Raw genomic sequence first — 25943 nt, 5'->3', positions numbered from 1 at the left:
ATAGCTCATTAGCATATGCCATGCCCCTTGACATCACTGGAAGCGTGTCATTGGCATAACTGATTTGCATATGCCACACCCCTTGACATCACCTGTCCTGGCTGTTTTGGACCCAATCCTGGCCATTCAGGGCCGAAATTGGGCCCAAAATGGCAAAAAGGGGCTGAAAATGGCCAAAAAGGGGCCCAAAATGGTCAGGATCAGGCCGCTGCTGAGCAGGAGAGTGATCCACTACCCATCAGAGGCCCGATCCAGGCCGTTTTGGCCCCAATCCAGGACGAAACAGGCCCAAAATGGCCGAGAGTCAGGTGGGCGGGGCCACCTGACATGTGACCTCTTTGGGGAACTGCCAGAACTGCGTTCCTGCACGTCCCCCTTCAAAATGAGCCCTGGGCAGGCATGATTGCAAAAAGGACACTTGGAGTAAATGAATTGCCCAAGGCCTTAAAAATAAGCAGACAGCAGAAGGGCTTAGGCCCTGATTCACAGGTCTTCAGGAGTTAGGGTCATAACTCAGCAGGTATCTGTGCTGAGTCTAGGCCCTGGGTGCCTTCTGCACATGGAACATGCACCAGGATCTGTGGCTGGGGCAGAAGGGCTGTTCTGTAATGGATGAGGCGAGGCCAGACTCTGAGCTGCACACAGAGATGCATCACGAGGGTTGCCAGGCCCCTTACCCTCCTGGTGGAAGCGGGGGACGGGACTTGGCACGTGGGACTTGAATGACCACAGGAAAAGTAGGGAATTTTTAGGCCCCATTTCATAAAATCTTATTCTCCCAGGAGCATGCAAAGCTCATGCACAGGCTCCTGGCAAGGCATGATGATGTCACTTCTGGGTAGGGTTTCCCAGAATTACAACTGATCACCAGGCAACGAAGACCAGTTCCCCTGGAGAAAACGGCTGCTCTGAAGGGTGAAATCTCTGGCATTATATCCCACTGAGGCCCCTCCCCTTCCCAAATCCCACCCTCTCCAGGCTTCACCCCCAAATTTCCAGGAATTTCCGAATCTGGACCAGGCAACCCTACTTCCGGGACTGATGCCGTCCTGCAGGCCCCAGGAGCACTTCCGTGTTTCTCTCTCAGCCCGTTTGGAGCCCAATTGGCCGGTGCAAAGCTCGGGAACACTCTTGGGGCCTGTGTGATGACATCACTCCCGGAAGTGATGTCATTGCACTGTGCCTGGACTCGCCCACTGAGCCACAGCCCTTCCTGCTTGTCTGAACCTTCCCAGAGGAATTCAATCAGCCATGCCCACTGTTCACAGAAAGGGAGGAAGTGGGTTTGCTAGCAAGGGCTGTGGCAGCCATTGGTGAAAGGAAGGCTCGGCTCAGACAATATGAATGTAACCTCGCAGTCGGAGTGTCAGAAACCAGCCATGCAGAAGGACGTGACAATAGGCTGTAATGCTTTGTGGAGTGTGCTTAATGAAAATATCAGCTCGGCCGACGAGACATTCATGCGTAATCAAATGAGGCTCTGAAAACACTTCCGAGCGCCCACCATCTGGTCCGCTGCGATGTGCTAACGGCCCTGACTAATTGTGAATGCAGAGCTGATGGCAGATCTCTGCATCGTGTCAGCAAAGGGAGGGTCTTGCTGCCCTTCCCACCAAACTGTGTGGCAATGGATCAGCCCCCTCATTTTCATTTCGATCTGGACATTAAAGGGGCAGCAGACGGAGGAAGCACCTGGTCACTCTCAGCTCCCAGGTGAACCTTCAGGGTGGCCTGCCAAGTGTCTGTTCCCAAAGTCACCAGAAGCGGTCTCTCTGCGCTAGCCTAGCAACCCTCTCAGGGCACCAGAGAACCTGAACCTGCTTCTGGGAAGTTCTGGGCGCATGATTGCGATGAGTGCTGTAGGTATTGGGGGCTGCATAATGTCCCTCTCCATTGAATGACCACAGGAAAAGCAGGGAAAGTTAGGGCGTTTTTAGGCCCTATTTCATAAAATCTTATTCTGAGCATACGTTCAAGCTACCAGCACACAGAAATCTGTAAACAAGTAATAAAGCCTTGCTCTAAGTGTCACATTCCTTCTTCTGAGATATCCAGCTTGTTGCATGTGTAACAGAGATCTGTTCCCCTGGAAAAAATGGCTATTTTGGAAGGTGAATATGGCATTATACCTCACTGAGGTCCCTCTTCTCCTCAAACCCTACCGTCTCCAGGCTCTGCCTCCCAAATTCCAGGAATTTCCCAACCTGGAGCTGGCAATTGCTGGGTTACTTGGAGTCAGCCAGTCTCTTTTAGCCTACATTACATTACTGTGCAGGGTTGTCAACGGAGCCTCCTTTGCAATTCTAGTTAATTTCCAACCTCCATAGAGGATTTGAATTGTGGCCCCTTTGATAATTTGTACTGAGTCTGTAACGTGCTTTTGGTTACATCTGTAACAACTTGAAGTCCTTGGGATTCATAGAATGCCCGTGGAATCCATAAAGAGCATCTAGGGATCCCATTCCCCCAGTGGGGGCAAAGGATCCCCTGCTCCCAGCCTCCACCGCCGGCCACCTCTCTCCTGGGGTGGAGAACGTGCAGAGATTGGCCTGGGAGCCCCACAGCGCACTCTGGAGAACTTCCTTGTCATGCTGAGAATGACGTCATTCTTGGCACAATGTGGAACACCTCTCCAAAGCCCCCCCTTGCCCCCAATTTCAAGCCTGGGGGACTTGGCGACGCTAGGAGCACCCACCCAGTCACTCACACACTTAAGAGGCGGTTAACATTTGAGATGGTCCTAAGTGAGGCAAGTGAAACATCTCTTGCGTGGACTTGGCTAACACAACATCTCAATAGCGTGGATGTTCGGTAGCAAGAAGCAAGCGCTTGCTAAGGAGGTTTTCCCTTCCTTTTTGATGCACAGCTCTGGAAAGCAATTTCTCCCTTTTCCTGTCTGTGGATCTGCAAACAAAAATCCTAAGTAAAGACCCTGATTTGTGCAATCGGCAATAAAGGTGGGGTGGGGTATAAACGATGTTAAATAAATAAAGATGAACTGCTGCGGGTTGTGGAGAATGTCCGAGTGGGTTTTGTGTATGGTGACAAACACATGAGCCCACCAAAGCTGGCCATGCAGGGGTGCGTAAAGACAAAGGCTCCCCTGGCCTTTGGCTGCCTTGGGATCCTGCCCCAAACTCTGGCCCTGGGGGCATGAACAGCGGACAAAGAACAAGGAAACAAAGATTTGCTAATGGGATGGGTCCAGGGAGTGGCAAAAAAAAAAGGCTCTGTTATTAAATTCTTATTTTGCCACTGATAGGGTTAGCTTAGCTGTAATCATCATTAAGATTTCACTGCTATTGCTGTGGGTGTTATGTAGACTGAAGACAGGTGATAGTTTAGTTTTTAAGAGAATTTGCATGTATTTTGACCCATAGTTCCATCGTGTCCATTAGACTTTGCAGGTTTTTGAAATGGTACAAAACCTATCGGACCTGTTTATCACAATCAAAAGCAGAATGAACATACATGCCATAAACAAAAAGAGTCCAGTAGCACCTTTAAGACTAACCAATTTTATTGTAGCATAAGCTTTAGAGAATCAAGTTCTCTTCGTCAGATGCATGTTACAGAGACTGGTCAAATATAGAAGAGGAGGAAGGAGAAGGGGAGGAGAGAGAAGAGGCAATTAGGGGGGGAGGGGGAGGGTGCAACCAAAACATCCCTTTGCTAGTATATGTAAACATCTCCTTTTGGTGTGTGGATCAGTTGGCTTCAAAGGAGTTTGCCCTGTTAGTTTGTAGCAGCCAAACAGCTAGACCATCCATTTCCAATGCAGTATGAGCCTTCGATAACCACAGCTCTCCCTGCCAGATGCATCTGACAAAGAGATCTGTGGTCCCTGAAAGCTGTTTGGCTGCTACAAACTAACAGGGCAAACTCCTTTGAAGCCAACTGATCCACACACCAAAAGGAGATGTTTACATATACTAGCAAAGGAATGTTTTGGTTGCACCCTCCCCCTCCCCCCCCTAACTGCATCTTCTCTCTCCTCCCCCCCCTTCTATATTTGACCAGTTTCTGTACCATGCATCTGACGAAGAGAACTTGATTTTCGAAAGCTTATGCTACAATAACATTGGTTAGTCTTAAAGGTGCTACTGGACTCTTTTTGATTTTGCTACCACAGACTAACACGGCTAACTCCTCTGCATCTATGCCATAAACAGTAATCCCCTTTTCAAGCCACCTTCTACTCTCTGAAAAAAGCTAGAGCTGGGATTAGGGGCAGGCCTATTCTCCAAAGAACCCTCCATTGTCCAGGCTGTCCTGAAATCCCCTTTCCTCTCCTGCCCTTTACCAGCTTGCAGACATGTGGGGTGGAGGTGCCGGACTCCTAGATCAGTTTCTAAGAACGCTGGTGCTCTTCTTGCTGCCAACCCTTCGAGTCTTCCATCGCTTCTTTGCACCTCCCAGGATCTCAACAGCCAGCACATTCTAGCAGGTGCTACCCGATACCAGCACCCCAAAGCTACTGCTTCAATTCAAATGCAGCCAGCAAAAGTCACCTGGTGCTCCCTGGGGCCCTGCCTGCCGAGAAGCGATAAGAGAATCGGCTTTGAGTGGCAACACTGGAGGTGGGCCTCAAAGATCAAGACTAGCTGACCTGTGTTTACCTGCAGCGATCAGCATCTCCTAGATGCCGCCAGGGAGCTCTCGCCTGTTTTCTGCCTGGGGCAAAGAGAGATGATTCATTTTCTTTACAGCCCTTCGCCCATGTGCTCTGAGAAGCTTGATGAAGAGACAAGGCACCTCTGGGGGTATTCTTTTAGCAGTGGGGGGGGGGGTTGCTGCTCCAGTTAATTATTAGACTCTTGCCATCTTTCGGCATTTTTACAAATTAATAAGAGCACTTTGCAAGGCTGATGGGAATGCGGATGCTTCGCACCAGAGGGACAGGTTGTGAGGGTGGCAGAGGACCCACACGGCTGCGCCCATTCCATCTTTCTCTCTGAAATTGCCTTCCGGGGGCCCATTTCTGGTGGCCATCATTTGGCAGATTGGATCGGTACACCTGCTTCTCCGCATGCTCGCTCTTTCCTCGAAGGCCCCAAGTTGCCCCAAGTCATTGTCTCTGTTTTCATCCTTTCTCAGGGCTGACAAAATGTTTCTCTTCTTTTCCTTATTAGTGCATGCACAATGCTGTGGGGCAGACAGTGGTAGAGTCCAAACGGAAGCACCTTCAGACCCCTGAAAAGGATGCAGCTCTGCTTAGGATGGCAGAGTCAGGGTTGTGGTTGTTTTTATTGTTTCTTTATCAGATTAAACAATTAAGAAAGCCACGAATGGAATGGTTTAGGGATGCTCCTGGAACTGCTCAGCGGATGAGAGCGGCGGAAGGAGCACCTTCCAGCACCTTGGGGAGGGGAGTATTCCAGCTGCACCCTTTTTCAGAAAGGCTGGATCTGGTCACTGTCACACACGCCTCAGTAGCACCCAAGCTGGACTACCACAGTGTGTGCTGCATGGAGCTGCCCTTGAAGATTGTTTGGAGCATTCAGTGGCTCCAAAATGGAGCTGCTAGAGTAGTAAATGAGGGCTGTTGATGACATACATAACTCTGTCTCATCAGCACTGACTTTCAGTTTGTTTCTGAAACTAATGTAAGGTGCTAGTTTTGACCTCTAAAGCCCTGGACAGTCTGAAGAGCCTCCCTCTTATATAAGCAGGGCTTTTTTTCAGCTGGAACGTGGTGGAACGGAGTTCCGGCACCTCTTGAAAATGGTCACATGGCCGGTGGCCCCACCCCCTGATCTCCAGACAGAGGGGAGTTGAGATTGCCCTCTACGCCACTCCGTGGCACGGAGGGCAATCTAAACTCCCCTCTGTCTGGAGATCAGGGGGCGGGGCCACTGGCCATGTGACCATTTTCACACAGGGCAATTTAAACTTTTAAAAACTCCCCCCTTGTTCCAGCTGACCCAAAGTGACATCATTGTGCAGTCCTGAGTTCCACCACCTCTTTTCCTAGAAAAAAAGCCCTGGATATAAGGCATCACCTGAGGCCCTGCCCCTTATCCCTCACAGTCTGAGGCCTGGTGGGTGGTTATGGTGGCCCTCTCCATGATGGTATCTGGACTCTAAAATTGCCTCCTGCACTACTCTTCAGTGCTTGTTATAGATGACTTTGCTCTTTTGATGGTCATAGATCCAGAGGAGTTAGCCGTGTTAGTCTATAGTTGCACAATAGTCAAGAGTCCAGTCGCCCCTTTAAGACTAAAAAGCTTATGCTACAATAAAGTTGGTTAGTCTTAAAGGGGCTACTGGACTCTTGATTATTTTACTCTTTTGAAAGCCTTTGAGTCCTACTTTTAAGAGTCCCTTGTTGCTAATGTGACTTGTTTCTTCAATACATTTGTTACTAACTGCCTTCAGGGCCTTGGTGGACAGAAAGGTGAGAGATAAATGTTTTAAACACACGCATTCCTATTTCAAAAGGTTCGAGCTCATAGATACAACTTCTCTTGCTCTTTCAGAAAACCTGTATTCTCCGTGGAACCAGGTAAACTTTCCCACTCTCCCGGAAGATTTGAAACAAGAATCCTGTGGTGACCTTTGGCTTGAACAAATAAACTGAACAGAAAGTTAGAATGGTATCCAAACTGCTCCCCGTGGTTTTGTTTGACTTCCTCTTCTCTTAACAAAAAAAATCTGAATAACTGTTTTTATCAGTGTTCGGTGGTTTTTAAAAGACACAGTGTGCAAGGAGTCAGCGCAAATCAGTTTACTAGTTCTCTTGCGGGGCTCTGCGTTTCATGCAGGACTTCCCACTGCCTTCCCGACACACAACAGCCGCTAATAAGGTTACACGGAAGAGTCATAGATGGAAGACGCAGCAGTTCTGGCAGCCTTAAATGCACAAGACGCAGATTACAAGGGACAAAAGTCCACTTGGCCATGAGCCAGATTCTTCCAGCTCCCGAGCTAAGTGGATCGCATGAGTAGACTGCTCTTTGAAGGGAAGAAAGTAGGTGCATGTTGCACGTGAACCATCCAAGAAAATCATTCTTGGAAAGTTTGAGATGTGCTACAAGCCCTTAAGGGGAAATTCAACCCTTTGGAAGGAGAGGAAGTTAGCTTTCCTGCCAAGTAAGACTCAGACACACATTAATTCTAGTGGGTTCAGTTCTGAACTCCGATTCCCTTTTTCTTTACGGCCTTGTAAAATGCGCCTGAACACAATGGCCCCCATTCATGCTCTCCGCGACAGTTTGCCAGTTGGCAAACGAGCAAGAGCTTCTTATGTCAGAGGGCAAAATGGCAGCTTGTGGGGGAGACTCAGAATTGGTCCTCCCTGTATTTTATATTCTGAAATTTCACGGCAAGAGGCTGCCAATTTCTTTACAGCTGCAGTGGAGTTTGTGGCTATATGCGTGTTCAACCCTTTCCCCAATAAAAATCACACACCCCATGGCTGTCTTGTTTCTTCTCTTAAAAATATAGCGATACATTCCCCCCGCCGAAGTGAACCTCAGAGGTGATTTTAACTTGGAAAAAATAACGGGGATTGGTTGAATATCTCTTCCGCCCACTGCTACTCTGAAAAAATTGGCAGGCCACAGTTGCATTTCAGAATAAAAAACATCAGGAGATCCAATGATGGATTTCCTGCAGAACCTGCTATATGGGCACCTGACTTCCTCTGCCCTGAGATGGCCAACTAGCTGATTCCGCACATGTTGGATAATGCACTTTCAATGCACTTTAGCTATCGTTTGGAAGTGATAGCTATTTCGCGATATTTCGCGTTTTCCGCGTGACGTTTCGGGATGCGGGGGGCCGTCTGGAATCGGCCAAGCTTCTTCTAACTAAGGGTATGTGCAGTTTTCTATACTGAGGGAAGGTTTTTGTATGGGGTAGCATTCAGTGCTAGGAGCCCAGGAGCTGACAGCCCAGAGCCAATCTAGACATGATCCAAGTAGCCAGTTTGTTTAAATAGGGTCTGATTCTGAACCAAGGCCAGCTGCACGCTTTTGACGGGCCCAGGGGAACCAGTTGAACGAGCATGTTACCTTATTTACCTTAAGCCATCTTCAAATCACCTAAGCTTTTCAGAGGTTGGCCTTTCCATAATGCATTTTAATAGATGAAGCTCCATATCTCTGTCGAAGCTAGTGCACACCCTAAAATGCTGAGGAGAAACAAGTTGTGTTGACATAATGCACAGTCCAGCAAGCTGTGCCACTGTTGTGTGCAGCTTTTGACAAGGCTTGTGTGGATCTCTGTGCAAACTCCAGTGAAACTGGTGTGCAGGTCTATGGATGACAGGCTATGGCAGATAAATCCCCGTACTGGTTGAAAAGGCTTTATTCAAGGAATCAAATCATGTTCATAGATATGTCCACAGGTTGATCAGAAGTTGACAGGAATAACAAGATCTGTAAAACTATGGTTCATATAGGTCTCAAGTACATATCCCCCCTCCCAACAGGAAAACATAACTTTTGGCGCGAAGCTGTCCTGAGAACTCCCTCAATAGTTTACATGCTTCGTCTAGACAGGAGAGAGGCAATAGATTAAGAATGAAACACGGTATTCTTCTCCCCCCTGAGAACTAGCAGGTTTGCAAGGTCAGAGACACCGAGCTTCAAAGCACAAGAGATACACTCTGGATACAGCAGGCCTGTGAAGACAAGGCAAGTTATGGCACAGGCAATATGATACCAGGGCACAGCACAGAACAATGGTTCATAGCAACACATCAGCTGAAAATAATGGCATGGATGGGTGACAGACATGACAGTGACAGTCACATGGGCTCAGCGCTTGGGGCTTCCCATTGTGGGGTTGTCATTTGCTCAGTTTAGTTCTGTTTTTCCTTTTTAAAAATTACACGTATTTAAGTTTACCTTCACACCCTTCAGCTTACCTTCAGACCCTTTTTAAAAAAGGTGTCTGATTCTGTCCCCAAACAAAACTCTGTTTCCAGAGTAAAGTCAAGGGAGCAGAATTCTCATTGCAGCTTTTTATACACACAAACAAGTGCTTTCCCCTCTGCCAAGCTGGTATTAGAGAGGAATGTCCATTCAGAAAGTCAAAATCTAGTCCCAACATACTCTTCAAGGGAAAACATTCCTCCACTTTTCAGTAAGGAACCAACTAGGGCACATCTAGTGGCTATTGTGGGTAGGATTGTATTCTCTTTCGGTTCAGGGTTTCCATTTCCATTTCCAGAGGGGGAAGAATCGTGGCTGTGACTCAAAAGGTCTGTGCCTGAAATGCCCACATGCCAATTGGAACACTTAGCCCATGTCCACACAGTATATTCTTTCTGTGTATCTATTAGGGTTGGGAAATTCCTGGAGATCTAGAGGGTGAAACCTGGAGAAACCTGGAGAAAGGGGTTTGGGGAGGGAAATACCTTGGCATGGCATAATTCCATAGAGTCCACCCCCCAAAGTAGCCATTTTCTCCAGGTGAACTGATCTCTGTGGCCTGGAGACCTGTTGTAATTCCAGGAGATCTCCAGTCATGACCTGGAGGCTGGCAACCCTAGTATCTATCAATGGGGCACTTTTCGCCTAGGCCTCTGCAACTATCTAGTGTTACCTTATTCCAAGAGCAGAGAATTGCTTTATTGTACCCAGTGGAAGAAGGAGGGGTGTGCTAGGGAATAGAGGCAGAGGTTGCCGTAAGTTTGCCCACTCACTCCTTAAGCCTGGTGCCTTCAGACAAAAGAGAAAGTTTTACTTGCATCCAGGAACTCAGTGGGTTGCCCTCAGAGAAAATGGTCACATGGCTGGTGGCCCTGCCCCCTAATCTCCAGACAGAGGGGAGTTGAGATTGCCCTCCACACCACTGGAGCTGTGTGGAGGGCAATCTAGACTCCCCTCTGTCTGGAGATCAGGGGGCGGGGTCACCAGCCATGTGACCATTTTCAAGAGGTTCCAGAACTCCGTTCCCCCGCGTTCCTCCTGAAAAAAAGCCCTGCTTGTATCCCCTGCGAGAAAAAGGTCTTTCTTTTAAAAGAATGGTTCCCATCTGCACCTACCTCAAGCAGCAGGGAAAGGATGAGGGAGAAAGTCCATGTCTCTGTTACACGAGGTCAAATTTTAATGACCTGTAAAATGGAGAGACTTTCTCGGGTCTGACGGACGTTTGGGAGAGAGGGGGGGAAAAGCCAGGTTGGAATGTGTTTCCCACTGAAACCAAAGCCAATGCTGCCAAATGAAACCAGGAATTTCAAAAATGGAACCTAAGGCGATCAAAGACTCAGAACAAAAATCCCAAGGAATCCCAAGGAGTAAAATGAGTCAAACACACGTACGATCTCAACGCAAGTTGACCCAGCAAAGGAGAAAACAGATTACTACAGGAGAGGGAGGCGTTAGCACCCCCTGCCCCTTTTACTGGAGAAAAAAGCCACCCCCCTCCTGCATATGTTACCGGGGCAGGCCTGAGTTTAAAAAATGACTGCTGGTTTTAATTTTAAAATTTTAAAATATTCTAAAATTTTAAAAGAGAATTCCTCCAGCCCTAGGCTTTTGTGCAGCACAAGACTCGTTCCTCTTCTCCCAAGAATTCGCTCTCTTATATGGAGGATGGTTACTCTATCTGGCAAGAAAGGCAAGCTGACCTTGGACAGCTGCTCACTTGCTTGTTTAGTTAGGTAGTGAATAAATGGAAATTCCTTGTTCAGAGACAAAATACCCTTTGATGCTGGAGAACAGATAACAGAACGGGCTGCCCTCTTTGCTTCCACTTCCTGGGTTTCAAGCTGGACTAGATGGATCATGGCCTGAGGTTTACACAAGAGGAATTGTTGGTATCATGTGCCGGGCGTCCAGCTGAGAGATCAGATTCAAGGCTGTTTCCTTTGGGCAGGCAACAGGTGCGCCTCTCAAGAAGGAAAGGAATGTCTCAGGTGGGGCGGGGTTGTGGCGTGGGAGGCGATATAAAGAATCCAGATCTCTAAGTGCATCAGAACTTCTGACCTGCTTTATTCCTCTGGCCTTCAGTAAGTACTTAAATATCTTTCCCCCCAAATTAAAAGGGGTGGGCTGCGGAACAGATAAGGGGCAATTGCTTGGCGTTGACTCTGCCATTGATGTGAAAATAGGAGTGGAATTAGTCACTCTGGTTGAAAGGTTAGCTGAAGGTTATTACAGGAAAATTGTTATTCATACATTTTTCCTCCCCCTGTGCTGCTGGATAGCCTAAAAGATTAAATTCACAGAGTGCATAATGACCCATCAGGGCAGACAATAGAGAGAGTAATCTCTCCAGAGACCCCCCCTCCCCCCAATAACAGAACAGAGAATCTGCTGCATAATTCATGGCTCGGCAGACATCCCTTGCTAACAGATTTCATGCAAGTTTTCATTAGAAGGAAGACAGTTTAAAGGAGGTTTTAAAAATAGTGGATATTTTGAACGGAAGTGAAATTACCATAAGCATTCCGCACAGTTTGTTTATGCCTTAATAAATCTGCTTTTTCTCCTGACCTTCATACCATGGGAATGGAATCCAAAAGGGATGAAGGGAGCTATTGTTTACAGCAAGCAACCTGGCTTCCATTCTAACGGGTCAAAGCAAAGCAGAGCGGGCTGGCAAGAGTCTCGGACTCAAGCAAAGAATGGGCTTCCCAGATGCATTCAGTACACATCAAATGCTCTTTGGCGAAGACATGCACACAGCAGCTCCAAACACCCAGGACACAGATGATCTATCGCAGAGAAAAACAGCTTCCCCATTAGGGAGGGAGCAGGAAGGGAATGGGGATTTTAACCGCCAAGTCTGTGTAGACAGAGCAAATCTGGGGCCGCTTATCCCAGTGCCTGAAGTTCTGTTCTAAGCTCTCTTGCCCTGATTTGGAAGGAACCTGCAACTGAAATTCTGAGAAGAAACCATGGAAGATAGAGGTTTACTGAGTTTGCAGTCCTGTCTTCTCTTTGCAGGCACAAGGCTGTGGGTGATTTCACCTGAATCCAGACCTAAGACCAGGAATTATTCAAGCTGCGATCCCTGAGGGTCACTAGACTAACAAAGCAGTACCACCTGGTTGAATGGGTAAGCACAGAAGACCTGGCACCCAACCAGGCCAATCCAGGAGCTCCATGCCTGTCAATCCAAAGGACTGAATTCTCACCCACACACCCAGAGTCCAGTAGCACCTATAAGATTAACAAAATTTGTGGTAGGGTATGAACTTTTGTGAGTTACAAAATTTGTGGTAGGGTATGAGTTTTCGTGAGTCACACGCAAGTTGTGACTCACGCAAGTTCATACCCTACCACAAATATTGTTAGTCTTATACAGGGCTAGATCTAGGGTTGCCGGCGCCCAGGGCAACCCTAGTCCGACACCTTGCGTGTGCACGCACCGCGCTCACATGCATTCCCAGCGCTGCATGATGACATCATTTTGGTGATGTAATCATGCAAGGCGGAGCGGCGGAGGCAGCGTGCGGGGCTGGGAAGCCACCCGCGCCAGTCGCCTCCCTGCAGGCAAATGGCATGGGCAGCCTCACAGCCCCCCACGCTGCCTTTCGCCTGCCCCACAGGACAGGGGGCAGCCGGCTTGCCATGCACCCCCTGTCCTGCAGGGCAGGCAAAAGGCAGCGGGGGGGGGGGGCTGTGAGGCCACCTGCGCCATTTGCCTGCCTCGCAGGACAGGAAGAATGGTGCAGGCGGCCGCGCTGCCCTTTGCCTGCCTTGCAGGACAGGGGGCGCACGGCAAGCCAGCTGCCCCCTGTCCTGTGGGGCAAGTGAAAGGCAGTGGGGGGGGGCTGCGAGGCTGCCCGCACTGCCGCCCGTGCGCTCCCGGCAGCTGGCAGCTGCTCCCAGCGCCCCCTCCCTGGCAGTGCCGGGGGCAGACTACCCCCTGCCCCCCTTGATCCGGCCCTGGTCTTATAGGTGCTACTGGACTCTTGCTCTTTTCTGTTGCTACAGACAGACTAACACGGCTACCCATCTTGATCTGCCCCACACCCAATTTCTACACCCAAGAGCACACGGCCTTGGCTGCCAGAACATCAGACCACCAGGTTGCTGCTTGAAGCCGACATGAACCTGTATGGCAAAGTGATCGCAGGACCACCAGCCCCTTCTCTGGCTGGCTCAGAGAGGTTTCGGAAGTCTTTGCTATGGCATCTTATTACAAAGGACTGAACTCTCCCACACACACCTGATTTCCTTCGCTACCCCAAATCACTAGCAGCCACCAGTTTATATAGGGTTTTTTTCTATGCTCCTTTTTAGTTTTGTCTGTGTGTGTTGCTATTTGTGTTTGTCAGTTAGTCCTTAGGGGTTTTTTGTTTGTTTGTTTGTTTGGCTAGTCTTGTGTAACTGTTTCATGTATTGTCCTTTTATTATGTAAAACTTCTAATTAAAAAAGTCTTTGTAATGGAAAAACTGACCAATCAAATCTGTATCCTACCAGGGCAGGAAATCACAGGTGTTTCAAAGTCTCGCGTAACTTATTGCAATTTGCTGAGGCAAGACTTATCAGCCACCCAAGTGGAAAGATTAAAATATTTTTTAATATTGCAGGACAGGAGAATTTTAGAGGGTACAAATTACAAGTTAGAGATGGAGATTGGATGGATTTTTGAAAGGATGTGGAATCTGATAAGAAACAAAATTATTTTAGAAAACAAAAGCCCTGGTTCCCAAGGCATTTACTAAATACTTCCTGGCTCTTTCCGAAGACCAGAGTAATAATTTCATTTCAACATAACAGGTTCCTTGCGCTGTATTAAAACCTAATTGTTTGTCAAACATGTCTGTTGAGGTTTCACAACGGCCTGATCCGTATCTGTCTCCTGTTCGTTGGCCCCAACAAATACGTTCTAAATAACAAACAGCAATTAGTATGCAGGCAAACATTTATCTAAATGAAATCTGAACTCAAGGCACACCATATATTTCCAAAATCCAAAAGGGATTAGATAGGCTAATACTGCGGAGCAATACCGAACAGGGCATTGGCAAGATGTCTGCTGAGTGGGTTTTCTCTTCGCTGCAACAACTTCTGCATTTACTAGTTGTTTCAGTTCTAAAAATTATACCTGGCCACATTGCCCTTTAAAGCCTTCCCAGGAAAGCAACAACCTGATTTGCAAAGGGTCTTGCAGACTTTACTGAGTGTATATAGCACAGCTCTGAGACAGGTCCTTGTTTCCATTGGATAGAGACTAAGAGTCTTTCTACACAGTACTTTTGACACATGTTCTTTAGATGCAATGTTAGCTGGGAAGTGTAGTTTTAAATGACAGAGACTGCGGAGATCACTCCAGAGGGGACAGATTCACAGCCCTCCACCACCTCTGGCATCTCCCCTTCCAGAGCCTTTGCCCTGCCAAGGCTCAGTTAATTCACAGTTTTAAGCAGCAAGGGCGGCTTAAAGCTCCGGAAGGGGAGAGAGTCCAGCATGCTAGAGGCGGTGGAGGGCTGTGAGAGTATCCATCCCCCCTGGAGTGATCTCCGCCTGCTCTGTCTTTCAAAACTATGCTTCCCAGCTAATATTGTGTCTCCCAACACTTGACGGACACGTGCCCTGGCGTTTTGTGTAGAAAGACTCTCCGAGACGTGACTTACCTAAGGGCACTACATAGGTCGAACGTGAACCCAGGTTGCTCAGACCCTGCCAAGTTCTAATTGCATTTCTGCTTTATCTAATGCGCTATTGTATAAAAATGTGAGCAGGGCATTTAAAAAATATATTAAAGTTACTGCAAAAACCATCTAATCAGAACAGTATGCCTGTGTGTGTGTCCACTGTACTTTCCTCTTGCTGTGCTTCACCACCAGCAACAGGCCTTCAGGTAAGAGCTGGGTTTCTACGTACTCTGCCTTCCAGAAGCCTTTTCACAATAAAGCAGCAGAAAATGTATGAGACTCTCATGGACTCGCATGGTCCATTAAGGCTCAGAGTTAAGAAATTGCTTTGCCCACCTAACACAACAATATTTTATGTCCTACGGCAAGCAAGCAAGGCACAACTTACTCTCTGTGCATGAGTGTATCGCGTCTGGGCAGAGCGGGAGGGGCAGGCACAAAATGGAATTGCTCTGCAGTCCCAGCAAACCCAGTTTGATCCAAACGCCCAGCACACTATCACTGCAACCACATTCACGTGTTCATCGTTGTCCATCACATTTTAGCAGTAGAAAAGATCAAGAGTCCAGTTGCATCTATAAGACTAACAAAATTTGTGGCAGGGGAGGAGCTTTCGTGAGCCACAGCTCACTTCTTCAGATACAGCTAAAATGTGAGTCCATCTGTCCTTATCACTCACATTCTAGCTGTATCTGAAGAAGTTAGTCTTTTAGGATCTACTGGACTCTTGCTCTTTTCTACTTCTACAGACAAACATGGCTACTCATCTTGATCCATCACATTTCAGTCAGTTTTCTGCCTGCAGACATGGAGGTCCTTTTTAGGTGTCTATAAGGGTTTGCAAAAATAGTCTCTAAGTACAGTGATGGAGTAGGTTTTTTGTGGGGAGAGACTCTGAGGAGCTCCCAGTTTCAGATATTTATTTCTTGAAGCACAGAAGTCTCTGTTTTCTGGGCTTGAATCCAGAATTTCATTTTATACTTCTTTTTTAACAGCTTGATCGGATCCCTAATGCAACATGAAATTCTGTTTGGAAGAAACAATACATGATGTACTTCTCCCACACCCCTTCGCTTGTGCTTTCTTACTGTTTCATGAGGAACAGAGCAATCGTTCTTGTCCCCTTCCTCTTCCCCCGACTTTGTCATAGCCAATGGCAGTTCCGTTCCATTTCTGTTAGAGTGAAGCAAGCGTGGCTGGGAGAATCCCCAGTGGTTTGTGTCTGGCCTTGCACTGCGCTGTCCTGGAGAATCTATATCATGTCTGGATGGTGCGCTCTGCTCTGCCAGTTGGCTAGACCCGGCCTGCAAAACAAACATGCATCGTACCACTGCCAGCATTTGACAGATGAAAATCAGGACACTCTTGTGTGCGTGGAACAACACGGACCCCCCTCCTGAGCTTCTCCTTCCTGGATTCATTTGTTCTGACACAGCCAGTCCGGCATGCAAGGAAAAGCAAAATTGGAGTTCTGTTATTTGTCTGATGGATATTCTAGGAGAACGTGAATCTCCCCTAAAATACGAACAGTTCCAATGAGGCACACCAACAGCAGCATGGATGTGTGTCCGTGCGTGCAGTGCTTCCATGTTCAGTGGGCATGCCTTTAAACAAGAGCAGGGGGCTCTACTCAGATTTAACTCTTGGGTCAAAAACGTTCTGTTTAAGACAAGAGCCAAGGCACTGATAAAGCCATCCATGCCCTAAAAACCAGGGCTTTTTTTCTGGGAAAAGAGGTGGGGGAACTCTGTGGGTTGCCAACACGGGGGGCAACTCCGAGCTGGAGGTGGTGCCCCTGGTACCATATGCACGCTCGCTCCCAGGACCGCACAATGACATCACTTTGGGCCAGCTGGAACAAGGGGGGAGTTTTCTCTGCGATGCCAGACCTCCCAACCGGTATGGAATGGGAGGCAAAAAGGGCCTATGAAAAGGGGGCGGGGGAGGGAAGGAGGAAGAGGGCCCACCCCCAACAGAGGAAGAAAGGGAAGCAGCCAGGCCCACTTCGGGTAGCCCGCTGGGAAGAGGGGCACGACCCAGAGCTGCCACTTGGGGTGGCAAACCCAGTTCCGAAGGCAGGTGGGGTGGAGCAGTGAAAGGGCTGGATTTGTCTCTGTCCCGGTAAGTGATCAGCTAGGTGTGCCTAATGAACTAGCTGGCCCTGCAAGTACCCAGAAAGCAAGTTACTCAGCAGGACCTGCAAGTTACCTATCAGGAAGTTGGGCATGATAGGATCATATGACTTGCTGGGGGGGGGCATTATGGCAGGCAGGGTTGCCAACCTCTAGGTGGGGCCTGGAGATGTCCCAGAATTACCCCTGATCTCCAGACTTGGAGAGATGGCTGCTCTGGGAGGTGGACTAAAAACCCCTGAGGTCCCTCAAGAAAACCCCACCCTCCCCAAGCTCCACCCACAAATCTCCAGGAATTTCCAAATCTGGAGTTGGCAACCCTAGGGGCAGACCGTGGCTCTGCTTGGGGCACCCGTCCTCCTGTACTCTGACTTCTCCAGCCCCCTCCCGCTACCACTTCCGTCAGAGAAAGCTGCTCTGTATCTTGCCGGTTTAACTTGCAGGTGCTTCCGTGTTTCAAGGCACCCTTGCTTTCCTATAAAATTACTTGACATTTGGCACTGCCAAGACGAAGGCTGTAAAAAGGGCCAGGGAATGAACCGGAGCTCTTGACCCGACAGCTGTACATTTAGCCTCATGCTGCAGATTGACGGTGATCGTTCCCAGCACTTGCGGGCGACAGCAGAGAAACAGGCCTGCCAGACAGACAGTCAACAGCCACGCTGCTCTGCTGAGGGTGACCAGAAGGGCAGGAAAATCGATCTCTGTGAGTCTCTCTACATAAGACCTCTGACATGTGGACGCTCGAGTGAAGAGAGAGATGCGATGTTAGCTGGGAAGCTGAGTTTTGAAAGACAGATCGGAAGGCACTGTCAGTTCCACCTTTCTGCAGAAGGGAAGGCGAAAAGGAAATAAACCCTCTGAGAAGCGATCTTCGTAGGCAAGAAAGAACACTTTGGGTGCCACAAAGGGTCTGTGACACTTCTTCCGACTTTTTGTGTAACTGGACAGAGGAGCAGCTTCTTGCATAAAAGTCTGCACGAAAGCCAGCTCCTGCAGCAGCCGATTTAAAACAACACACACACACACACCCCATTTCAAGCTCTCCTGTCCCCTTATCTCTGAGCAAAATAAACTTTAGAAAAGCACATCCTTACTTAACCGGTCAGCGGTGAACCGAGTCAAGACACACAGTGGCCGTTTTCACACTGCTTGCCATCCACGGAACATTGTGCCAAGCTCCTGGAACGGCAGCGTCTTCCTGGCGCGATTTCGCACGAGAACAATTGCGCCAGGAAGACGCTGCCGTTCCGGGAGCTCGGCACGATGTTCCGTGGACGGTAAGCAGTGTGAAAACGGCTTGTCTTTCAATCACACGAAAGAGATTTCTCTCTTGCTTTGAATTAACATTTCACTGGAGTGAAAGAAGCTAGTGAATAATACTACCAGGTGTGGTGAAGGCGGGGAGGCACTCTAAAACCACCGTTCCTGGGCAGAGTGAATCCCCCCATAGGAGGCTGACATTGTGGTGACTTTCCTGGGGGCTGTTTTCTGCCCCCTTGCATTAGTTCCTAGTTTGGATGGAAGGGAGACAAAGCCTTCAGGGAGCCAAAGAGGAAATAAACAAACCCTCTGAGGAGAAATTAACAAAGCCTTCCAATCACAAAGCCGAAGTTGGTTCCCAGTTCCCAATTCGCAGTTCCTAGTTCCTTATTCGCAGATCAAAACACAAATATTGGGGGAATTTTATTTTGGGGTAGGGGACATTCTCTGGACTGCTGAGCTGTGTGATTTGGGGGTGACCCAAAGATTTTTTTAAGTGCAGCTTTCTGCTTATTGATTTGTTCTGGGGCCACCCTACTTTGAAGCTGTTAACTCAAGAACTGGGCTTAGTAGGAGGACCCAGTATATGTCCACTTTAGAGGGCAGTTTGCTGAATACGGAGGTGTATGATATGTGCTCCTACAGTCTTTGTTTTGAGGTACAGAGCTTTTCAATGTCCCTCAACATTTGTGTTTTGCTCTGCAAATAAGGAACTAGGAACTGTGAATAAGGAACTGGGAACTGGGCTGTTTTCACACTACTAACCTGCTTCTGTAACGTTGCGAAATGTCATGCAAAAAATGCGGAAGATAGCGTCTTCTCGCGAGAGTTTTGCGTGATATCACGCAAAACTCTTGCGAGAAGACGCTATCTTCCACGTTTTTTGTGCGACGTTTCGCAGCGTTACGGAAGCAGGTTATTAGTGTGAAAATGGCCCTGGTCTGCAAATAAGGAACTAGGAACTGCGAATAAGGAACTGGGAACCAACTTCAGCTTCCTTTTCCGATCTGTCTTTTAAAACTCAGCTTCCCAGCTAACATTGCGTCTCTCTTCACTTGAGCATCTGTGTGTAAGAGGTCCTCGTGTAGAGGCTTCCTAACTGAAGAATCCACTTCCCCCATTTCTGCTCTTGCTGGCTCCTGAGGACTTTTCTTCTTTATCAATAGATTCACTGGCTCCCATGCTACCTAGTGTGTGGTTACCTGACTGGCATGCTTTCTTAAAACTGCATTCCGCATTTCTTGGCAGCTTCCTTGGTGGACATTCAAACTGCCTCCCCTCCCGGGGACAAAACATACAAACCAGATTGCATTTCTGTTTTTCCTACAGCCACCTGGTTAGGTGCACTAGGTACCCAGGATCTTATTTCTATCTGCTAATGAGGAAAGGTGGGGCACGCTGGTGCAAAATAGGAGCGGCCTTCTTCAAAGAGTTTGGCCATACTGCTAGGCAACCATAGGCAGGTAAAAAAAATTAACTGTTAGAAGTTTTCTCCACCAGCTGATTGCTGGTTTCTACTTCCTAGAGCAAAAGCCTAGGAAGCCTACAGAAATAGGTTTGGCACCATGCTGAAAGCTCAACGTCTTCTTCGGTGTCTCTTCTGATGTGGCACTGGCAGCTGGGATTTCTGCAGTGATGCAACCCTTCTCAAAATGTTTGGCTTTTGACCTTTCATTAGAGAAGAAACAAAATTATAATCAGTTGCTTTATTCTAATGGAAAGGTAAGGGTTCGTTGGCCTCACATCCAGCTCCTTTGGAGATTTTACAGTTGTATCATTGAATTAATCCATGTGGTTATGCTCAGAGCGAAACTATACAATACATACGACACATGTTCTTCATGTGTCGGTTTGCCACAAGTTTCCATGGGAGGTGTAGTCAGAAAGAATAGCTGCTCGATGTGATTCTCAGCCAGGGAGAAGAGGGTAGGGTTTCCAGGTGCCCACCGCTGATGGGCAAACTCCCGGGGATTTGCCCCCTTGTCCGCTGATCACTGGGCGATTGGCAGGAGTGGGTAAGCTCCCGGAGCTTGCCCATCACCAGCAGACATCACAGGAGTGTGCGCCATGTCCCACCCAGCACAGCGACATTACTTCTGTAAGTGACATCATCGGGCCAGCCGCGGGAGTGCTCCTGTGCTTGGCACATAGCCAATTGGGTCCATTTACGGAAGTGACATCATCACGTTGGCGCTGAAGCATGTGCAAGGAATTTAAAAAAAAGGTAAGTGCCAGGTCCCAACCCTCCCGGCAGAAGGATAGCGGGACGTGGCAACCCTAGAAGAGGGAGAGAATCCCCCCACCACCACTCTGCTGAAGTTGAGGACCATATTGAGGAGGGCAGCCAGGAAGCAGCAGCCAGCCCCCCGCATGCCCGCTTTGCCATACAGCAGTGGTGCTCAGCACTCCCTCCTCCTTCCAACCCAGCCAGGAGTGCTTGCAGCAGCCCCAGTCACCACCTCCCACTCGGGGACCCTGCAAACGCTGTGCATATTCTCCTGCCTCCCTAGGACCGAGGGCTGGAGCATAGTCCACTCAGCTCCCTTTGTCTGTTGCTGGCACACTCTGCCAGGACTATATGCACCCACGTCATTCCAGTATGATGTGAATGAGGGCTAGAACTGTCTTGCAGAGCCAAAGTTCTAGGAGGTTCTCCAAGCCAAGATGTGTAGCCAGAGGGCAGTGATAGCCATATAGGTAGGCATAAGCCAGGGCAGCCTCACAGGAGGCAGCAGTCTGTCACCAAATTTTGACAGATGATGTTTTCGTGACTGATATCTACTCTAGAAGTTTATGATCAATTTAGAACTTGAAACCAAATTCATAACTCGCATTCCAAGAGCTTTGGGGTTTTATATGCCCATTTGAGCATCGGAAATCTGAACCCAAATTTCCACCTAGAAAGCTAACATTCGGATGGGAGTTTCTCTTTGAAATGTTCCTGCTCTAAATGCAGCGCACCACAAAACAGCCTGCTCTGCCCGTTGCCGGCACCGAGGCATACACACCCCCTTCTCTGGCTGTCAGCAGTAGAAGAAGGAATGGAGGACTTCTGTTTTGTACTGAACATTAGAAGAGCTCTGCTGGATCAGATGAGTGGTCCATCTACTCCAGCGTTCTGTCTCACACAGTGGCTAACTGGTTGCTAACAGTGCATGCAGGCTGAGGCCTACCCTTGATTTTGCCTCCTGCCACTGGTATTCAGAGGTTCACTGCCATTGAAAATGGAGGTTCCCTTTAGTCTCCGTAGCTATTAGCCACTGACAGAGCTATCCTCCATGACTATCTAATCCCCTTTTAAAGGTGTCCATGCTGTGGCCATCATTAACTCCTCTGATTTCATCACTCCTTACGCAACTTCGATTTTGTTAGCTGACTTGATCAAGATATATCGATTTTTAAAAAAAAACAGTTAAGACTGAGCATGATCTGACAGCCAGCACCTTGAGGGCCAGGTTTAGCTAAATGGTTCCGCCTAACTAGATTTTTTTTCTTTCTGGGGCGCTTCAACAGCACTAGCTGAGTGCTGTCAAGTCATAGCTGACTTCCAGCAACTCCTGGTGGGGTTTTCATGGCAAGAGACAACAGAGGTGGTTTGCCATTGCCTGCCTCTGCAACCCTGGCCTTTGCTGGAGGTCTCCCATCCAATTGCTAACCAAGACCGACCCTGCTTAGCTTCTGAGATCTGATGAGATCAAGCTCACCTGGTCTATCCAGGACAGAAATACCAAAGAAAGAGAAACTACCAAGAAATCTTGGGGTAAGAGTGGACTGTAAACTAAATATGAGCAGTTAGTGTGATGTGGTGGCAAAAAAGGCCAATTCAATCCTGGGTTGTATCAAAGGGGCCATAGCATCGAAATCGCAGGTCATAGTCCCTCTCTATACTGCCTTGGTCAGGCTGCACCTGGCGTACTGTGTGCAGTTCTGGAGGCCTCACTTCAAAAAGGATGTGGACAAAATCAAGAGGGTGCAGAGGAGAGCGACGAGGATGATCAGGGGTCTGGAGACTGAGCCCTACAAGGAAAGGCTGAGAGCCTTGGGAATGTTTAGTTTGGAGGAGATTGAGGGGGGACATGATTGCTCTCTTTAAGAATTTGAAAGGCTGTCATTTGGAGGAGGGCATGGAGCTGTTCCAGTTGGCAGCAGAGGGTAGGACCTGAATCAATGGGCTTAAATTACATGCACAAAGGTACTGGCTGGATATTAGGAAGAACTTTTTCACAGTCAGAGAAGTTCAAAAGTGGAACCAGCTGCCTAGGGAAGTGGTGAGCTCCCCCTCACTGGCAGTTTTCAAGAAGAGGCTGGATGGATATTTGTCAGAGATGCTTTAGGCTGATCCTGCACTGGGCCGGGGGTTGGACTAGATGGTCTGTATGGCCCCTTCCAACACTGTGATTCTGTGATTCTATACCATAGTCTAATACAGCTATAACAAAGGGAATGCCCCCTTGGTATACAGTAAATAACACTAAGAAGTACATAAATGAAATTTATAACGTTCAAAAGGGCAAGGTGCTATAATACAATAAATAAATAGCAATTTAAATATATCAGTAATTAGTTGTTAAATATATCAGGATGAGAATTTTCTCTTACATGTATATGATTATGGATTGTGAATTGTATCATCTTGGTCATCGTTTATGATAATATTATTTACTGATATATTTAACAACTATTTATAAAATTGTTATTTATTTATTGTATTATAGCACCTTGCACTTTTGCACTTTATAAATTTCATTTATATATTTGTTAGTGTTATTTACTGTATACCACGGGGGCATTCCCTTTGTTGTAGCTATCCAGGACAGGACCTGCATGCATACCTGGTGGGGGAAAGTGCCCTCAAGTCATAGCTGACTTATGGCAACCCCACCCCCAGCAAGGTTTTTGTGGCAAGAGACTAACAGAGGTGGTTCGCCATTGCCTGCCTCTGCAACCCTGGTCTTGTTTAGACATCTCCCATCCAAATACTAACCAAGGCTGCCCCTGCTTAGCTTCTGAGATCTGATGAGATCAGGCTCACCTGGGCTATCCAGGTCAGCGTTCAGCTGCCTGTTTAGGCAAATAGAAAAGAAAGCGAGGATAAGTTGGAATCCCTAGAATAAATCGGAAGGGAATCATGGCCACTTCCAAGTGCTAATATTGTGGCTGCGGACCAGTACCCGTAGCTACTTCTGCCTTTTTTAAAATTAGGCAATGCAAAACCAGCCACGACAGTGGTAAAAAAACAAACCAGCGTGTGCATCTTTTTTCGTTTTTTAAAAAGCTGTTAACTTTGGTGGGGGGCACTGCCTGTCACAATGAATCAGAGCTGAGCGGTAATCCTTCGGCAGAACATTCGGCACTAATTGCTGGCAACGAGCCACTTGGCTCTTCTTTTCCAGCCGCATTTTAACAAAACATTTATGCATGAAAGATTTAATGCCAGGTATCAAGCATATCATTGTAAATTTGCCACTAATTAAGGCTAATTAAAATAATTAAATGGCTGCTGAGTCACAATGCAAAATGGAAATGGCACTTGCCTTTTCGGTACACGCCTCCCCTTTGCGTAGATTCTGGGTGCGAGCGATCCTCGTTCTGATGGGGGGGGTGTAGAAAGGACGGCGCCAGAGAAGTTAAGGGGGTAATATGATGGTTTCATTTCCCAATCTGGGAATATTTATTAAAGTTCTCCATTGCTTAATTGTGGTAAGTTTGACACATGCATGGCGCTGAGGTGCTACGGGCTCTTGAATATTCATTACTGGCTGGATTTTTAATCAAAGCCATGGTTGCAATTCGCCGCCACCCCCAGTGCCACAAATGCCTCTGTTTTGAATAATTTATCCTCCGTTGTTTGGAGGCCTTGGCTGTGATGAGCCCTCAGCTTGCTAGCAACGGCCCAGCCTCCTGTCGACACCACATGGCCCTTCCAGATGTTTTCCTTTCACATGTGCTTGGCTTCTCAGAAGCCAAGTCAACTGACACCCACAGGCAGAAGCCTTCCCCAGCCAGGCCATCTGGCTTCTGGTGGGGCTGGAGGTGAAAACGTACCTCAGTACCCAGCCGCAAATGGGTCCTTCTTCATAGCCGGGGTCTTTCTTGCACAGTCAGGGCCTTGCGCTTTGACGGTGTTGTTGTGGGATTGCGAGTCAGGGAGCCAAGGAAAGGAACCACGCTGCATGGCACAGCAGTTGGCCAACAGCCTCTCTTTTCTGCACTGACAACTTGAGACAGTTCTTCTTCTCCTGCACTTGCAAAGAGCAAAATGTGTCCATAGTGGGTTGCCAGCTCCAAGTTGGGAAATTCCTGGAGCTCTGGGGGGAGAAACCTGGAGAAAGTGGGGTTTGGGGAGGGAAAGGACCGTGGCATGGCATAATTCCATAGAGTCCACCCCCCAAAGTAGCCATTTGCTCCTGGCGAACTGATCTCTGTGGCCTGGAGACCAGTTGTAATTCCAGGAGATCTCCAGCCACTGCCTGGAGGCTGGCAACCCTAAGTGGATGTGTTGGGATTTTTGCAAGTGTCCTATGCTCAGTCGTGAAAGAGTTAAATTGTTATTCTGTTTGTTTAGTCAGATAGCTAGTTAGCGTAGGACCACTTAGGCCTCCAGTAAAAGTTCCCTCCGTAGAAAGGGGAGTCTTTAGTCTTAATGAAGGAATCTAGGATTGTCTATTGGATGAGCCAGTTTATTGGGGGGCAATTAGCTAGCAACATATACGAAGGTTTTATTGCTCTTTGTTTCAGTCACTCTAAGTCTTGCTCAGTCTTAGTCTCTTAAGTTTCTCTCTCTAAGCTCCTAGTCTGGCCATCAAAATGTAGTTAGCTATTCTTTATTTTCTCACCAAATGTACCCTTTTTCTCTGTTATGCAGTAAAGTATTTTTATAGAGCTAAAACCGCAGAAGTCTGTCTACTTATTTCCAATGCGTTAATATCAAACTCTGCTACCTTACTCAGAGATCATTTTGAGGGGGAACACGCAGGGACGCAGTTCCGGCAGGTCCCCAATGAGGTCACATGTCAGGTGGCCCCGCCCACCCGACTCTCAGCCACTTTGGGCCCTTCGGCCTGGATTGGGGCCGAAACGGCCCAGATCGGGCCTCTGACGGGTGGTAGATCACACTCCTGCTCAGCAGCGGCCCGGTCCAGACCATTTTGGGCCCCTTTTCGGCCATTTTCAGCATTTTTTTACCATTTTGGGCCCAATTTCAGCCCTGAATGGCCAGGATTGGGTACAAAACGGCCAGGATAGGTGATGTCAGGGGGTGTGGCATATGCAAATCAGTTATGCTAATGACACACTTCCGGCACTGGCAAGGGGTGTGGCATATGCTAATGAGTTATGCTATCGAGGTCCTCCAGCTCTTTTTCTACAAAATGACCCCTGACCTTACTTATCCCTTTTTAATTCTCACCTGCCAATAGGATGACATTGCCGGCACTACCTTTTATAGGCCTGCATGGCAGAATTCGTTCCTTTCCTTTGGCTTCCTGTTTTTGCTGTTATTGTCATAAAGGCATCCCTCTTTGCAAGGAGAAGCCAAGAAGGGGCACAGGAACAGTTCTTTCCCAGAAGAAAATTGCAGGTTCCTCAAACACAAGACTTTTACCCATTTTGGATGGTAATTCTCTTGAAGATCCAGGCCTTCCTTAATCTTTGGCTCTGCTCCCAGTTGTAGCCAGCCCAACCCGTAGTCTATTCTCCATGCAGATAAAGTACATTAAAAAACGGTTTTGTTTTCCATTTCCCCCTTTTTTTTTTTTTGAAAAATTTTTTATTGGGTTAGAACATTTTTATTTTTACATTACAATCAATTTTCCCCTAATTTTTCGTTTCTAACCCCCTCCCTTTCCCCCCCTTTTGTTGACTTCCAACAGCTTTCCCACCCTCTGTCCCTTTTCCCTTACTTCTATTAAATTCCTCTGTCTAAAACAGATATACATTCTCCATTATATTAAGCAGTGCATCATTAACTCCTTTAATTATTATACAC

This window comes from Eublepharis macularius, chromosome 18, assembly GCF_028583425.1.
Source record: "Eublepharis macularius isolate TG4126 chromosome 18, MPM_Emac_v1.0, whole genome shotgun sequence".
NCBI lineage: Eukaryota > Metazoa > Chordata > Lepidosauria > Squamata > Eublepharidae > Eublepharis > Eublepharis macularius.
This window is presented reverse-complemented; position numbering follows the sequence as displayed.